General features: G+C 40.9%; 1 long non-coding RNA gene across 1 annotated transcript in view; it reads left to right on the plus strand.

The window, feature by feature from the left end:
* Positions 1-9,964, plus strand: part of LOC102556035 (uncharacterized) — a 68,727-nt gene extending 58,763 nt beyond the window's left edge. The window contains exon 3 of the long non-coding RNA XR_005503651.2: positions 9,536-9,964. This is a non-coding gene — a long non-coding RNA (uncharacterized LOC102556035). The remainder of the gene's footprint in view (positions 1-9,535) is intronic.
* Positions 9,965-10,555: the final 591 nt, after the last annotated feature.

The raw sequence follows: 10,555 nt of genomic DNA on the forward strand, positions 1-10,555 counted from the left end.
ACTAGCTATGTGATTATCTATGTGCTTATGATCTCCAGGGCATGAGGAAAATGTCCAAATAGTGAGATGGAGTTCATTTTAGGATTTTACTAAAAAATTCAGACATTGTTTTCTCAGGAAAAGCCATAAAATGAATTGTAAAGAAGAAAGTGCCTAAGACTGAAATTCCTAACTTAGGGGAGTAAGAACCTGTAAGACCATATTCAGAGGATAGGCAAGGCCCCCAGAAGGAGGAAGAGGGCACCCATTCACCTACAAAACCCAGGATTGCTCCTGTCTAAAGTGTGTAACAGAGACTGAAGGAAGTCCAGAGACTCCCCCATCTGGGGATCCATCCCATATACAGACACCAAACCCAGACATTATTGCAGATGACAAAAAGTGCTTGCTGACAAGAGCCCCATATAGATGTCTTCTGAGAGGCTCTGACAGAGTCTGACAGATACAGATATAGATACAGGTGGGGCAGCCAACCATTGGGCTGAGCACAGAGACCTCATTGGAGGAGATAGGGAAAGGAGTGAAGGAGCAGAGGGGGTTTGCTTGGTTTCCGCTGCATCTGTAGCAGAGGATGGCCTCATCCACTGGGGAAGAAGCCCTTAGTCCTGTAAAGGCTCAATGCCCCAGTGTGGAAGAATGCCAGGGCTGCAAAGTGGGAGTGAGTCGGAGAGCACCCTCATAGAAGCAGGGGGGTGGGGATGGGATAGGGGGTTTGCAGAGGGGAAACTTGGAAAGGGCATGGCATTTGACATGTAAATAAATAAAATATCCAATTAAGAAAAAGAATGCAACATGCAAAGACCAAAAACCCAAAATTTACAGGTAGAAGGACAGCAATTGAAGCACACAGATCAACTTCTCTGGAACTGTGTCAAGCAGTCTTGCAGGCTTCATGATTCTCCCTGTTTTCAGTGGATAGCAGTGTTTTCACTGTGTCAAAGCTGCGTTGATTTTTGTTTCTCTTTTGGTAACCTGTAGAATATCTTCCTGTACTAAAGACACTAGAATGTTGGAGTGAAGGCTTTATGTTGGCACCAACTCAACTTTTCCATTTCAATGAGTTGTGTAGGCATCGTTTCCAAAAGGAGGAACTTAATGTCCATTTTTGGAGAGTAACTTAGAGTCTTGGCTAAAGCTTAGGTTGTTTGTAGATTCCCATTGGACTCATTTGGCCCAAATCTCAGTTAGGTATAACACATTCCCAGTACTACTTTATTTGATGACAAGATGTCTACAATTGTGGCTTCTTATCCCCCAGTATTTGCTGATTTTTTAGATCTCTGTCATATGTGTTTATATTTAGGAAGCTTCCACTGTAATAGGTTTTCATACTACTGGTCAAATGGCCCTTAATTTTAGCTGTCCCTTTTGACAGTCTATCCCTACAGCACTCTTCCCTTCACTTCTCTCTTTAATCCTCCTGCTCCAGACTTCCAACACCCCCTGTCACTGATAAACCCTTAACTATCTATTGCAATGGTTTCTTTCTTCACACTTTGTGTGGATATTGAATTATTAGACTTTTTTCAATATGCAAGTGTTAAAGTGATGAAGAAATGGCTTATTTACTGCCCTTCTAGAGGACCTGAATTACTAACACCTAAGTGGGGTGTCTCACAGCTACATGTAAGCTCACCTCATCCAAGAAGATCTGTTGCCAACTTCTGGATTCCATAGGCACTGAAATAATGCTGCAATAACATACACCAATAATAATAATTAATAATAATAATAATAAATCTTTCAAAATATATACATGTATGAAACTTTCAATGAACTAATTTTATTAAAATGTTCTAAAGATATTCTACATAATGTCAGATACATATATTGAAATTTCACATAAAATATTTGATTGTCTAGAAGATTAAAAAATACTTTGACAATAAGAGCATCACATCTCAGATGAAAACCAGCTTGTCTTAGAAATTATCACAAGAGGGCACCATCATCCCATGCTAAAAACCTGAAATTCTATAGCATGCCTTTCTGTTTTCAATGCTGACTCAGGTTTCTGTGCCCACCTGATCTAATGATCTCCAAGTAGGGCTTGACAAGAGAGGAGAGTGCGCCAGCTGCCTTTCTGAGTGTGCACCTCCGGAGTGTGGGTTTTTCTGCACTCTGAAGATCTTTTTCTTAGTTCTGAAATTGAGATCTGTCTTGTAACTTATATGGTTAATCTGTCCATACAATAACTAATATCTGGAAGATATTACTGTTCAAAGTTTAGTGACTTACCCTGGTCAGAGGGATTTAAATCATTCAGAATCTAGAGCCAAGCCCTGTAGTGGGGACTAGTGAAAGTTTTAGATGTGAGAACTACAGGTGTGGTGTGGTTGGAGGGTAGTCAGGCCTGAGGTTGTAGGCTATCCCTAGATATCCCCAGGAATTGGACACCTGAAGATACGAAAACCCATACATGTTCAAGCTTATTATATAAAATAGTGACATGTGTCCTTTTGGAGAACAGAGGAGAATGATGGAGTTGCAGTCTGTCATGAGCTGTCCAAAGTGGCTACTGGGAACTGAACTCAAGTTACTTGCTTTTTATTGTTAACGACACGAACTAGACACAATATGAAGAGAAAGCCTCAACTGAAGGACTTCTTTCATTATATTGGCTGTGGGTATGCAGATGGGCATTTTATTGATTTATAATTGATGTAAGAGGGCCAGCCTAATGGGAGCAGTACAACCTTTATGAAGCAGGCAGGCCTGAGCTGCATCAATTTATCTGGGCTCATACTCCATCATGGTAGGGATGTGTTCCTGGTATTATCATGTGGCTGGGGCTCCTCACATTCTGTTGGACCAGGAAACAGAGACAAATGGTTGCTGATGCTCCTTGTGCTTTCTAAGTCCCCCCCTTTTTTTTCAATTCCTCTCTATAGCCCATAGGTGAGTCTTCCTTCCTTAGCTATACCTTTCTGGGAATGTCCAGACAGGTATGCCCAGAGACATGCTTCTGAGGCAATTCTAAATCCAGCCTATTTGCCAATAAAGATTAATTTTCATGAGTGGAATGGAAGTCGAAATGAAGAGAAAAGGAAAATTGTGTGGTGGTCCCAGGGATGCCCCTAACCTGGGTTTATCACAAACCAGGCTATGTGTAAGCTCCTTATCTGGTTCCTGCTGTTATTATAGAAAGGAGTCACTAGTCAAGGTTCACAATTTACAAAGGTTGCAGAACATTTGTCATTGCAATGTAAACACAGTGTGCATTATAAACACAGGGTACAATGTTCCTGCCTGCCACACCTGGGACACATTGCAGATAGATATGGCATCATAGTTATCCAAGGGAAGCACTTGGCCAGGGATAAAAGAAGTACTTTTATTGACTTGTCTCCTTGAGCCCTTAATTTCCTCTCACACTTATAAATTTTTTTAAAACCGCAATAATAAATCTTTGTTTTACTAGTGGTGTTATTGATTATTGGAGACAATTTGTAAGAATTATAGTTCATGCTTGACTAGAGGTGAAGTAGAGATGGTCACACGAGCATCAGACTGGGTACTCAAAATGAATTCTTTAAGTTTTATCTTTGTGTTTGCCTGTGTTGTGTGTGAGTATGAGTCTGTGCACATGTGTGTGGAAGTGTACATGTATGTACATGTAGAGGCCATAGATTGACAGCAAGTATCTTTTAGTACACTCCATGTTATTTTTTGAGATGTGTTCTCTCACTGAACTTGGACCTTCCTACTTCTTGGAAATGGTTCATCTCTGTGGGTAAAACAGGTATGTGAACTGTCTCTCCAGTCCCATCTTTCTCCATATATGAGAACCACTAAAGAACATTCTGAGGTGGGATTTTTGTAAAGGCATGCAATGGGTTCACTGTTAAAGACTGCCTCAACCCAAATTGAATACTGTCACTCCTTTGTGTTTCACAGCAAGGTAATCCAAACTTCTCTTATGCTTGAAAATCAATGTCTCCTGTAGATGGAATGACAAAAATGAGGCAGTTACTAAGGTGAAAGTTTCAGCAACACTGCAAATACAAACGTGCAACACTTCCTTTGAGTAGCTCATGAAGTGCCTTCCTGATGCAGGAAAAGTCAGCTCTCTTAATCTGTTGACTGAAATCAAAGACATCAAATGCACTTGTATAAGTAATATTTACTTCAAAGATCTTGATTGTTATTTGCTTTGTTGTTTTGTTGTTTGCTTGTTTGTTGGTCTTCTCTTTCTGAAAGTAAAAGATGGGTGGTTTTATTTGGTTCTGTCTCCCTGTGATTTCTGTGATTTCTTGTTAGAGACCAATGGGTGGAGTGACCAGAAAATGAAAATCAGTTTATACAAATGTAATTCTGGGTCTATGAGATGGCTCAGTGGATAAATGTAGTTATCATCAAGGTTGATGACCTGAGTTCATTCCCCATAACCCACATGGTGGGAATGAGGGAGCTGATTCCCTCTAGCCATTCTCTGACCTTCCTCCATGCAACACGAGACATGTGCACATGACTCACATACACATAAACCACACACATATACAAAACAAATATAAAAAAGAAGGAGGAGAAGAAGGAGAAAGAGGGGAAGGGGAGAAGGAGAAGGAAAAGGAGAAGCAGGAGCAGGAGAAGAGAGAGCAGGAGCAGAAAAAGAAGGAGAAGGAAGAGGAGGAGGAGGAGGGAGGGGGAGGAGGAGGAGGAAGAAGAAGAAGGTGAGGAGGAGGAGAAGAAGGAGAAGGAGAAGGAGAAGGAGAAGGAGAAGAAGAAGAAGAAGAAGAAGAAGAAGAAGAAGAAGAAGAAGAAGAAGAAGAAGAAGAAGAAGAAGAAGAAGAAGAAGAAGAGGAAGAGGAAGAAGAGGAAGAAGAAGAAGAAGAGGAAATAATTTGCTAACTGGTCATTTTTAACACATGCCTTATGTTTGGAATCCAGCACTCAGAGGTGGAGGGAGGAAGAATTTTAAAGTCAAGACCAGTCTGAACTGGTGAACAGTGTGATCCCACCTCAAAACAAGTAAAACAAAAGCAAGCATGAAAAAGAAAATAACATTTTCAAATATTAATAACTCTTGGGAGAAATGTTTTAAAGGGTTGAACAGAGGCCAAAGCAGTGAATACCTCCCGCTGCTTTCAGAAGATCTGAGTTTGCTTGTGCTTTTTTCCAGTGATGTCCTTTACCCTCTTAGAGGCTTCCTAATCAAATCCATTTCTCCCTGGTGTTTAGATTTCTCATAGAAAAGCAGGCAGGATCAGAAAGCAAAAAGATCCTTAGTTGCAATTGAAAGAAAAAATAAAACTAAGGAGAATTTGACAACGGAGCTTAACAAAAAGCAGATGATTTGATGTTGTAGATACACTGCTCTTCAACTGAGAGGACACTGAGAGGGTGGTTAGCAAAGCAGCTGGAACGTACTTGCAGAGGCTGTTGTACAAGACAGAGTTCAAGAAGTTCTGCGGCTCAGAGCAGGGACTAGGCGCCCTCTGCTGGAAGTGAAGATCCATTATTCTTTGAAGGCTGGAGGTGGGGAGTTTGAAGTTCCTAGAAAGAATGCAAGATTACCTGCAGGGCACAGGGTGAGCTGTGTGGAGGCTAAATTGGATTCAGGGAATGGAATCTGTTTTCTCTTCCTCTTTCTTTCAGCCCTGTAGGGTATTATGGGGTATCATTTAGAGAAGTCATTCTCAACCTGCGGGTTTGAACACTTTGGGGATTAATGAATCTTTCCACAGGGGTTGCTTAAGACCCTGGAAAAACAAACAAATAAACAAGCAAAACCAGATATTTACATTATAATTCACTACTATAGCACAATTACAGTTATGAGGTAGCAATAAAAATAACTTTAAGGTTGAGAGTCACTACAACTTGAGGTACTACTGTTCTAAAGGCTTGGATCATTAGGGAGGTTGAGAGCCTTTGACTTAGAGGTATGTGTGTTAAGGGAAGACTTGGGCTGGAAAGTTAACATACAAGGTGCTCTTTAAAGGTAGCCAAGTAAGTCTTCCTCTTTAATTCTCAGATTCAACAACAGTCTTTTCTATCATCTGTCTGTCCGTCTGTCTGTCTGTCTACCTACCTACCTACCTACTTAACCTCTATCTTTCTTTAAGTCATGGTGCTGTGTATTTCAGTTGATGTTGCCTTTGCTTCACCAGTGCTGGGATTACAGATGTGTGCCACCAAAGCAACCTTATATTTAAAAAATGAAAAATAATATCACTGGCTACACAGACCTTAGGCTGCATAGTTTTATGTCAACTTGAATCAAACTAGTCATCTACAAGGAGGAAACCTTAATCAAGAATATGCCTCCAAAAGATTGGGTTGTAGGTAGGTTTATAAGGCATTGTTTTAATTACTGTTTGATGGGGAAGGCTCCAGCCCATTGTGGGTGGTGACACTCCTGGGCTAGTAGTCCTGGGTTTTATCAGAAAGCAAGATCGACAAGCCACGAGGGGAAAGCTAGTAAGTAGCATCCTTCCATGTTCATATCAACTCCAGCCGCCAGGTTTCTGACTGTTTGAAAGCCTTTAAAGCAAAGCCATCCCACATGGGAAAAAGCCAGAACAGTTGGGAGAGCTTGAAAATGGAATAACTACCTGTCTTACATCTGGATCCAGATCTTCTCTGATCCTTGGAGGGCAAGAAAGTGCACATTATGTGAAGACCCATGGATGTTACAGAAGCCTGCCCTTGTAGTCCCTCCTACTGTATCTGGAAATTTTAGGTTCAGAACTAGTGATTTCCTGGGTGGGTCTAAAACCATCTGGAGATCTCTGCGTCATCTGAAGATGATAGGGTAAATTCTCAAGGTTAACCTAGAATATACAGGGTAGGATCTTTCAGAGTGAGACTAGAAGGCAAGTACATGGCCTCTGTAAGGTGGCATCCTGGGTGCCTGCAGTGACATCTGCTGGCGTTGAAATTTAGTACCAAGTAATGAGAGGTGAAATCCCATATTGCCAAGGACAGGTATCCATATGGTCAAGGGACAAGATATGGAATCTGGCCATGATGCAGCAACAACGAAGAATATTTGGAAGGAAATCTCAATGCTAAGATTCTCTGCTGGAAAGCAGAGAAAGTAGCTTAGAACCTGCAGAGGTTAGCATCTAAGACATTTTATAGGGCTGGGAAAAGTTTGTGGAGCCCTGCACAGAGAAATGGTACTTAGGCACTTATGAAAGGCAGAGATGAACATTTGAGAAATTAAAAAGAAAAAAAAATTCGAAATATAGTATTGTCCTCCAAGCCTCAATGAATCTTAGTAATTTGGTGCCCCCTCTGGTGGCTATTGAGAGAAACTCAAGTAATTTCAACTTTGTAGCTAAAATGCAAGAACATTTGTTAAGATGATATAGAGAAAATAAGAGAATGCACAGGGTGGAAGAATCAGAGAGTAGGGAGAATAAGTTGGGGAATAACTATCAGTAAGACACTTATAAAAGCAAGATCCAGGGACTACTAGTGTTCAAGGCCAACCATCTGTGCACAGAGAAGGGGTTGAGCCTGAGAATCCATCCCAGGCCCTCTACCCCAGACATTGCAGGAACATGCTGCAGCTCCCTCCCCCTCCCCCTGCACAGATATGCACTATAACAGAACATGTTGGCTAAAATAATGAGCAAGAAATTCAAGAAAGTCAAGCAAAAGTAAACATATTTACTCTGAAACATAGCTAAGTGTACAGAAGCTAGCTAAAAACTCAGAACAAAATACTGGAACCTTTGATCTCTATGACCAACAGAGTCCCAGTATGTGAAAGGAGAGGGGAGACTTGGGTAAAATGCTGTTTTTCTTTTCTTCTTGCTTCTTTTCTTTTTTTCCTTTCCTACTTTCTTTTTTTATTTTCAGTTTTAGCTAATGCTTGGTATTATCCAGTTATCGGCCATTCATATTAAGTCTGGCCAAATACCACACCATACAGGAATGATATCTCTGTCCAGGGCATACTCCCTTTCAACAACCCTGAAAATGTAGCTTCTCTCTGTATCATCATTTACAAATAAAAACCACTGGACAAAGGATTTAGATCCACAGCAGGTCATGTAATGTTCTCCACCCCCAAAAGAAGACCTATTTTAGCTATGAGGCCTTTGCGATACAGGGAGGACATCAGAGTCACAGACCTACATATGACAACAGCTGCTGTTCTGTAAGCTTCATGCTTCAGTGAAGAGGACCTCCGGACTCCCTTACTATAGTAATATAACACCACAGGATCATTTACTGCCTTCCCACTATTCCCTATGACTTTAGGGAGCACAGTATTGATTTGTTCCAAAACTTGGCATTATGAAAGTAAGTGATAGTGTGGCTGATTAACTTTTCGTAAGCAAGCACAGCTCTGGCCTTGAAAAGATCAACAGAAACTTGAGTTTAGAGACAAGTATTCGTGACCATGGTAGTGGAACACAGATTTAGGTTTTCTCAGGTAACATGTCCTACTGAAGACGTGGTTAGATGAGATTTCCTTAGCTACAGAACAAAAAACACAACAACAAAATAATCCTAAAGCAATGTACTTAGTAATATGTGAAGACCACAGGAAGAGGGGTTATTTCAAAGAGGGTAAACTGTGATGTACCTTTGAGATGGCAATGACATCAACAGCTTTGAAATAGTGGAAGTCAGTGGTTCTCTAGGAGTATACCTTAAACAATTAGCTAGACATGGAGTCTTAGGTCAGACATAAGGGAAAGCAATGAACATCCTGAAAATGTCCAAGAACACCTTAAGGGGATTTGTCTGCAACACTTTACATCTACACGAATACCACATTTATTCATTTGGCCTCCTAGAATCTTTAGCACCCCTACAGCTCTTTTTTAAGCCCATTGGAGCTTCCTTAAGACTTTTTTTGGGTAAAAATTTACCTGTGAAGGCAGGCAAGTTGACTCACCAAGTAAACGCATTTGCCCTGCAAGCCTGGTGGCCTGAGTTTGATTTCCTAAATCCATATAATAGAAGAGAACACAGGCTGCTGCAAGTTGTCCTCTAAAATACGCATGTACATCCTGGCATGCATGTGCACAACAACAACAACAATAACAACAACAACAACAACAACAACAACACACACACACATGCACGCACACAAGCATGCATGCATTCATGTATGCCATTAATAAGAAAACATGTAAACAGACCTATGGTACTATGTAATCTACCCCTAACTATTCTGCATTTCTTCTCAGGGCTGTTTCTACTTCCTTCTATGAAGGACAAAACCACATAGTGGGAATACATACTGTGCTTTTGGGCTTGCCTCCTCCTCTCCTCTCCCCCATTTTTCTCTCCTTTCTCAAGCTCTCCTCACCTTTCCCATCCTATTCCTTCCTGTCTACTCATTTTCCTTCCCTCATCTCCTTCCTTCTATCTTTATGTCTCCCCTCTCTTTTTCCCTTCCTCATCATTTTACTTTACCTTTCCCTTCTTTGCTTCACTCCAATTTAGATAACTGACAATATCTCATCAATGCTTTTAATGTCAGTTTAAAACTTAGTCTTTGCCAGTTTAAATCTTTCCACTAGAGTCATTTATTTATTTATTCTTTATCTTTTAAAACATGATGGAAAAGCTGGAACAAGCTGTGGAGGAGGACCAGCATCTCAATTTAACCTGGATCTCCAAGATCTCTCAGACACTGGATCACCAGCCTGACAGCATACACCAGCTGATATGAGGCCCCCGCAACATATAAAACAGAGGACTGTGTGTCTGGGTTAAGTCAGAGAACATGAACCTAATTCACAAGTTTCTGGAGGTCCCGGGGAATTTAGAGGTCCAAAGGGGTGGGGGTGGAGTGAGCTGGAGGGGCATCCTCATGGAGACTGGGGCAGGCATGGAATAGGTATGGGATGTGGAGCAGTTGGAGCATGGACCGGGAGGGGAGTAAAATCTGGAGTGTAAAAAAAAATTAAAAAATGACAATGTTCTTCATAAATCCTGAAATCAGAAAATGAACAAAGCAAAAGATGAAGACAAATATATAAACTGTTTTCAGTAATTTGTAGCCCATATATTAATTTGAGGATGTGTCAAGTGTCGTTGGAAAACTGGGAAGACGATTTAATCTGACTTGGAGGTCTGAATTAAGCCTGCAAATGCAATAACATATTTAATTGACTTTGAATGATGGAGAGAATGAGAGTGGGGGGCAAAGGTATTCAGCAGGTACTGAGCAGGAAAGAAATCACACAAAATATGAAAAACACAGAACTGCCGCAAACACAGATGGCAAAAGACACTTCATTAGGGCTAAATTGCAGGGGTTGGGGCAAATGCAAGGATAATGTTTTGGAAAAAAGCTTGTCTGCTTTTATGACAGGACAGAGATTAGATATTACTCTGGACATGGTGGGGCACCAATAACATTAGGGGATATTAATTGCCCAAGGTTTCTATTGCTTAGATATAACACCATGACCAAACATAACTTGAGGAGGGAAGGTTTAATTTATTTGGTGTACATGCCTCTGTCATAGTCTATCACTGAGGGAAGCCAAGGTATGAAGATAGAAACTTGGAAGTAGAAACTGAAGCTCAGACCATGGTGTGCTCTAATGGAGACTAGGGATCAGTTTACAAGTCAAGGAGG

Source organism: Rattus norvegicus, chromosome 4, assembly GCF_036323735.1.
Source record: "Rattus norvegicus strain BN/NHsdMcwi chromosome 4, GRCr8, whole genome shotgun sequence".
Taxonomy (NCBI): domain Eukaryota; kingdom Metazoa; phylum Chordata; class Mammalia; order Rodentia; family Muridae; genus Rattus; species Rattus norvegicus.